Here is a 7,002-nt window from a genome sequence, read left to right on the forward strand (position 1 = left end):
CCAGTTGAGTTCCTTGAAAACGCCAGTTTTAAGTGAGGCAGGGGCCAGACGTCAATGAATGAGTCACTAACCCAAAAGAAACGAAAACTCACACCCGTAAGTCGACCAATGAGAAAGAAAACTACTAATAAAACAAATTTCTACTTTCGCGCTATAACACGTTGCATGTAGGTACTTCGAATTCTGATTACCGATCCCGCTGTTTGTGATATTATTTGTTGCTCGGATAAATCGTTGATATTCGTCGAGGAGTATCGACAGGGTATAGCATTACAAAAGCCCTCGATTAACGCGGAGACACGTGATCTGTCAAAGTTGAAGAATGTTCCGCCCACATCATGATTTAAAGACTTGGGACGAGCGCTATTAACATCGTAGTTCATTCCTTCGAAAAACAAAGCACCCATTGAGAATCCCGGAGCAAAGGTGGAGACAGGTAGGTTTTTAGTAAAGGGTAGTAATATGGTTTATCGCACACTTTTTGTTTAGTGATCATGAAAAAACTTCCAACAAACAATTCTGGGTCCAATTCTTGATCCAATCAAAGGAAGACAAAGTGAATGAATCGCATCTCCTGGCTCCGCGAGCGCCTGTAAAAGAATGGAAAAAACAAATTTAGTTTTAAATCAGGGCTCTATTTCCAAAGGATCTTGATATTAGCAGGCAAGTCAGAACTTTAAAGAAAACGACAAAACTTTTAAGATTATAAGACAAGTTTCGATAGAAACTTCTGTCAGTTTCAGTTGATTAATGTACAAAGCGTTAGATAAATCTAAAACTATCCTTTTAATTCTCACATTGTCACGTTTTATGTACATTCCGTTGTTCAAATAGCACATTTTCCTACTTATAAATTCAAGTGCTAACGCTTTGTACATTAATCAACTGAAGATGACAGAAGTTTCTGTCGAAACATGTCTTATAATCTTAAAAGTTTTGTCGTTTTCTTTAAAGGGCTCTATTTCAGTGATGAAAAACTTGAACAACAAAATTCCAACAAACAATTCTTGGTCCAACTCTTCGTGCACTCGAAGGAAGACAAAGTCAATGAATCGCGTCCCCTGGCTCCGCGCGCACTTGTAAAAGAATAGAAAAAACAAATTCAATTTTAAAACATGACTCTATTTGATGAAAAACTTGAATCTTTTAGTGGAAACAATTTTATTCTCACTGATCTTAGTCTATCTTTGTGAAAGAGCAATCGTTGTGTTATTGTAATAGAAAGACGTGGCCACTAACTGTGAAACCGCAGCTGACAACACAGGCTCTTGATGTACCTCGAACCACTGAGACCCTGCTCTCAGGCTGGTCTTCGTTTTCGTTGAATAAAAGTGCCAATTATCGTTCGACACTTGTTGGGAAAAAAGAAACAAGATTTGTTTTCCTTTCTTCCACCTATTTTATGTTGGAAGTCGATATTGTAGACACACCGTAGTAACCTCTTCACTGACAGCCATTGAATTAACGACTCCGAGTGCGTGTTGGAATTTGTGACCGCAATGACTTCAGATTCATGCCACAAAAGTAACTTTGAAACTTTAACGTATTCAAGCGATAAAAGGAAAAACGAAAGATACAATAGGTGTTGGCAATATATAACCCAAAAGGAAATGGGTGCCAAAGCAAACCCGGTTGCACCTAGATAGACCCACACGTCAAGCACAAAGAGCCTATCTGCAACTGACCCTGGAATAGGTGAATCACTGTGATCCTTGTTGCAATAAATAAATCATGAGAAGCATTAATTGAAGAAGAAAATTGTTCAAATTGTAGTATTTACTTCGAAGATCATTTTTAACGCTCAGAATTTCTTTAAGAAGCATGATTTTAAGTTATTTTGAATAGGAATGTTTAATAACCTTAATTTGCAAGTTATCTGCTGCCGCTTCCGGTTACTTGAGTGAAAAATTTAATATTTAGCAACCGAAGAAATGAAGTGTGCCGAAACATATATTAACCCCTGGCTAGTATGTGCAAGAATGTTCCGCCCACATCATGATTTAAAGACTCTTGAGAGGAAGTGGACAAGCGCTATTAATACCGTATTTCGTTCGTTCAAAAACAAAGCACCCATTGAAAATCCCGGAGCAAAGGAGATAGGTAGGTTTTTAGTAAAGGGCAGTATTATGGTTTATTGTACAATTTTTGTTTAGAGATCATGAAAAAAATTCCAACAAACAATTCTTGGTCCAACTCTTGGTGGACTCAAAGGAAGACAAAGTCAATGAATCGCGTCCCCTGGCTACGCGCGCACTTGTAAAAGAATAGAAAAAACAAATTCAATTTTAAACATGACTCTATTTGTTAAAAAAACTTGAATCTTTTAGTGGAAACAATTTTATTCTCACTGATCTTAGTCTATCTTTGTGAAAGAGCAATCGTTGTGTTATTGTAATAGAAAGACGTGGCCACTAACTGTGAAACCGCAGCTGACAACACAGGCTCTTGATGTACCTCGAACCACTGAGACCCTGCTCTCAGGCTGGTCTTCGTTTTCGTTGAATAAAAGTGCCAATTATCGTTCGACACTTGTTGGGAAAAAAAGAAACAAGATTTGATTTCCTTACTTCCACCTATTTTATGTTGGAAGTCGATATTGTAGACACCCCGTAGTAACCTTTTCACTGACAGCCTTTGAATTAACGACTCCGAGTGCGTGTTGGAATTTGTGACCGCAATGACTTCAGATTCATGCCACAAAAGTAACGTTGAGTCTTAACGTATTCAAGCGATAAAAGGAAAAACGAAAAGATACAATAGGTGTTGGCAATATATAACCATAGACAAAAAGGAAATGGGTGGCAAAGCAAACCCGGTTGCACCTAGATAGACCCACACGTCAAGAACAAAGAGCCTATCTGCAACTAACCTGGAATAGGTGAATCACTGTGATCCTTGTTGAAATAAATAAATCATGAGAAGCATTAATTGAATAAGAAAATTGTTCAAATTGTAGTATTTACTTTGATGATTTTAAGTTATTTTGAATAGGAATGTTTAATAACCTTAATTTGCAAGTTATCTGCTGCCGCTTCTGGTTACTTGAGTGAAAATTTAATATTTAGCAACCGAAGGAATGAAGTGTGCCGAAACATATATTAACCCCTGGCTAGTATGTAAAAGAATGTTCCACCCCCATTATGATTTAAAGTCTCTTGGGAGGAAGTGGACAAGCGCTATTAATACCGTAGTTCGTTCGTTCAAAAACAAAGCAGCCATTGAAAATCCCGGAGCAAAGGAGATGCCAGTTTTTGATCTCAAAAAGGACAAAACACTGTAATATCCATTACTTCATTATGGACCTCCAAATTGCAATTGCTTTTTGACATATACACTATTAAATGAGATTATTATTTTTTATATCATACGACAGTATTAAACCAGAGAACACTACTAGAATTATTTTTAATTTTATGAAATATTAGCATCTTAAATGGGACCGTGAACTTCGCTTACAAACGTTACTGACCAAACTATCTTACTAAGTATGTATTTATAAGATATTAAGCCAATGATTTGACTCATTTCCTCGGAAAAGTCCTTTGGTGTCATAGACTTCCTGTTTTTCTGAGAATGTCATGGTATGATAATTCTTCCTGTTTCAGTTGCTGATAAGTAGCATGGCAACAAAAAATGGATACCATCAGAAGTTAAGTGGTTTAGGCGTTGGCTGATACGAGATAAGTTTTGCAAAACTGATCTGGTAACGCCAACTCCTATGCTACTCATAAGTGTTACGAAAAGATAATTCTTTGGAGCGATACCATTAAGTTACTTATTTGCTATTAGTTTTGGCCGAAATTCGGTTCCAGTCTGAACATGATTGAACTTCCTGTTCACCATTCCTCTTGAACATTAACAAGTACTTATGCTCAGCCTCTGCGTGTGAAAGCAGAAGCGAAGCGATCCAGTCTTATTCAATAGCTAAGGTAAGTTTGGTTTAATTAGTCTAGCTAAACTCTATGTCTTCAAAAAGCGTTTATTTCCAGTCGGTAGGTTACGTTGGTCACAGGGAATCCACACAGAGCGATTGTATTTAGTCTTTGTAGTTCACTTGTAATTAAGGAAGGAATCCGCCTACACCTTGGTTAATTCGCCCACAGACGATTTGTTATTGTAAATGGGGTACGCCAGCGTTTCCTACGTTTTCCAGAACTCATATCAGTTGTAGAGTAAAACCAAGGATAGTCGTTAAGAGGATATAAACCTGATAAAACGCCGCCTTGTGATTCTAGCGGGCCTTGATCAATCAAGGATTTTAGGCTTTCTGTTTTATCGCTGTATGCATTATCCCATGGGCTGCTCACAACAAATCGCCTTGATTATTGTGGTGATCTACAATTAGATTTAAATTTGATTTAGTTAAACATTTAAGAAAAATGACGAGCGAAATAAATTTTAAGACAACGTTTCGATGTCTCCATGACGTCATTTTCAAGTACCCAAAAATCTTGCAGCGACTAATTACTTTCTTCGGAGAACAAGGTATAGTTTTCCCTTTTTGGACTTTAGTTTTTTTTTTGGTGGGGGGAGGGGGTGAGAGGTCGCGATTTTGCTGCACATGCGTACGATTTTTTTTGCCTCGCAGAGACACATAACAATAAACCACGATAGCCTACGCGACAGATTGACGGGGGAAGTAAATTGTGCGTGACCGGAAACCAGTTTTTGTGTTTTTGTTGAACTACGAATAGGTGGGTTCATACTAGCGGACTAAGGATACCTTAAGTACACTTGAGCCCTACTTCAGATGTGAACGGTTTTAATTTCAGCTCAAGTAGCCTACTTTGTGGCCATGGTAACGCATTGCCTTCAAAGAAGCCGAAGTACACTCTCAAGCCAGTAGTTCAGACCATCCTTACGAGCTTACTTATCTTTGTGCTCTGAATTCCCCGCCGCACAACATGCTTGATTGACGTCCGCTTCCGGAATGTGTTTTGATAGTAGATAAGTTACAAAATAGCAGCAGAAAAGCAATACAAATAGCAGTACAAAAGCCCTTAAGGCGGAAACACGTGATCTGTCAAAGTACAAGAATGTTTCACCCACATCATGATTTAAGACCCTTGGACGAAGTCGACAAGCGCTATTAGGTGGGTTCATACCAGCGGAGTAAGTACACCTTAAGTATACCCGAGCTCAAGTATACTTAAGATCGTCCATGTTTACTTACCGTGATGAGCGTTCATATTAGAGTTCAAAGTATGCTTTCAAGGTAATCGTATTGTCAATCAAACACAGCATGGAGACTTACATAAGGTCTTTGTCTAAAAAGTTGTCCTCATCCATCCCCTGGTAAGATCTGTACGGATTCATTCACAGTCGTTTTTCGTCGAAGTAGAAGTAAATTTTGCGTGTTCGCGTGTTTGTGTGCTCTGAATTTCCCGAATTTCATGCTTGATTGACGTCCGTTTCCGGAATGTGTTTTGATAGTAGATAAGTAAGCTCGTAAGGATGGTCTGAACTAGACTTGAGAGTGTACTTCGGCTTCTTTGAAGGAAATGCATTACCATGGCCCCAAAGTAGGCTACTTGAGCTGAAATTAAAGCCGTTCACATCTGAAGTAGGGCTCAAGTGTACTTAAGGTATACTTAGTCCGCTAGTATGAACCCACCTATTAACACCGTAGTTCATTCGTTAAAAAACAAAGCACCCATTGAAGATCCCGGAGCAAAGGACATAGGTAGGTTTTTAGTAAAGGGCAGTATTATGGTTTATCGTACACTTTTTGTTTAGTGATCAAGTAAAAAATTGCAGCAAACAATTCTTGGTCCAACTCTTGGTGGACTCAAAGGAGGACAAAGTCAATGAATCTCGTCTCCTGGATCCGCGCGCACTTGTAAAAGAATAGGAAAAACAAATTCATTTTTAAAACATGACTCTATTTGATGAAAAACTTGAATCTTTTAGTGGAAAAATTTTCATTTTCACCGATCTTAGTCTATTTTTGTGAAAGAGCAATCGTTGTGTTATTGTAATAGAAAGACGTGGCCACTAACTGTGAAACCGCAGCTGACAACACAGGCTCTTGATGTACCTTGAACTACTGAGAGCGCGCTGCCATGGTAGCCTGGTTTTCGTTGAATAAAAGTGCCAATTATCGTTCGACACTTGTTGGGAAAAAAAGAAACAAGATTTGTTTTCCTTTCTTCCACCTATTTTATGTTGGAAGTCGATATTGTAGACACACCGTAGTAACCTCTTCACTGACACCCATTGAATTAACGACTCGGAGTGCGTGTTGGAATTTGTGACCGCAATGACTTCAGATTCATGCCACAAAAGTAACTTTGAAACTTTAACGTATTCAAGCGATAAAAGGAAAAACGAAAAGATACAATAGGTGTTGGCAATATATAACCCAAAAGGAAAGGGGTGCCAAAGAAAACCCGTTTGCACCTAGATAGACCCACACGTCAAGCACAAAGAGCCTATCTTCAACTGACCCTGGAATGGTTAAATCAGTGTGATCCTTGTTGCAATAAATAAATCATGAGAAGCATTATTTGAATACGAAAATTGGCTGTCTCCCTCTTGTACCCACAGTCCTTGGGCTCTTTGGACAGCGGGAGGTGGCCTGGAGGGACTCAAGGAAAGTGGAGATAATTTTTTTTCCATGGGTGACCTGCATAACAGTAGACGTCTGACAGCAACATAGCCAAGTCAGAGCCCGACCCAACTATATCGATAGCCAAGATTTGAAACGTAAAAAAACGTTCTTTCAGTTAGATTTTTTAAAATCTGAATGGCTGTGCTCGTTTTTACCACTTTTGTTTTTCCTAGACGTGAACCTTTCAAAAATAAATCCATTTAACACAACGACTTCCATTTCCCGTTTTCGACCATGCTCACAGACTCGATTACCACAATTTCTGGTAAAATTGAGTCCATTTTCCTAGAGTCCGGCTCCGGACGACCGCTCGCTGACAAAAGAGCCCAAGGACTGTGAGTACGAGATTGGCACTTTTTGGAATTTTAAAAACCTTTGCTAAAAATAGACCT

General features: G+C 38.7%; 1 protein-coding gene across 5 annotated transcripts in view; it reads left to right on the top strand.

The window, feature by feature from the left end:
• The first annotated feature begins 331 nt into the window (after positions 1 to 331).
• Positions 332 to 7,002, top strand: part of LOC138038872 (uncharacterized) — a 14,858-nt gene continuing 8,187 nt past the window's right edge. Inside the window, exon 1 of one of the 5 annotated variants that reach the window (XM_068884950.1) lies at positions 332 to 436. The gene's annotated coding sequence lies outside the window, so the exon portion shown is untranslated. Of the gene's footprint in view, positions 437 to 1,964; positions 2,101 to 3,215; positions 3,243 to 3,613; positions 3,930 to 4,831; positions 5,684 to 7,002 lie in introns of those variants that run through there. The other 4 variants (XM_068884954.1, XM_068884953.1, XM_068884951.1 and 1 more) reach the window with 4 other exon arrangements.

The sequence above is a fragment of the Montipora capricornis genome, chromosome 2 (assembly GCF_036669925.1).
Source record: "Montipora capricornis isolate CH-2021 chromosome 2, ASM3666992v2, whole genome shotgun sequence".
NCBI classification, from domain to species: Eukaryota; Metazoa; Cnidaria; class Anthozoa; order Scleractinia; family Acroporidae; genus Montipora; species Montipora capricornis.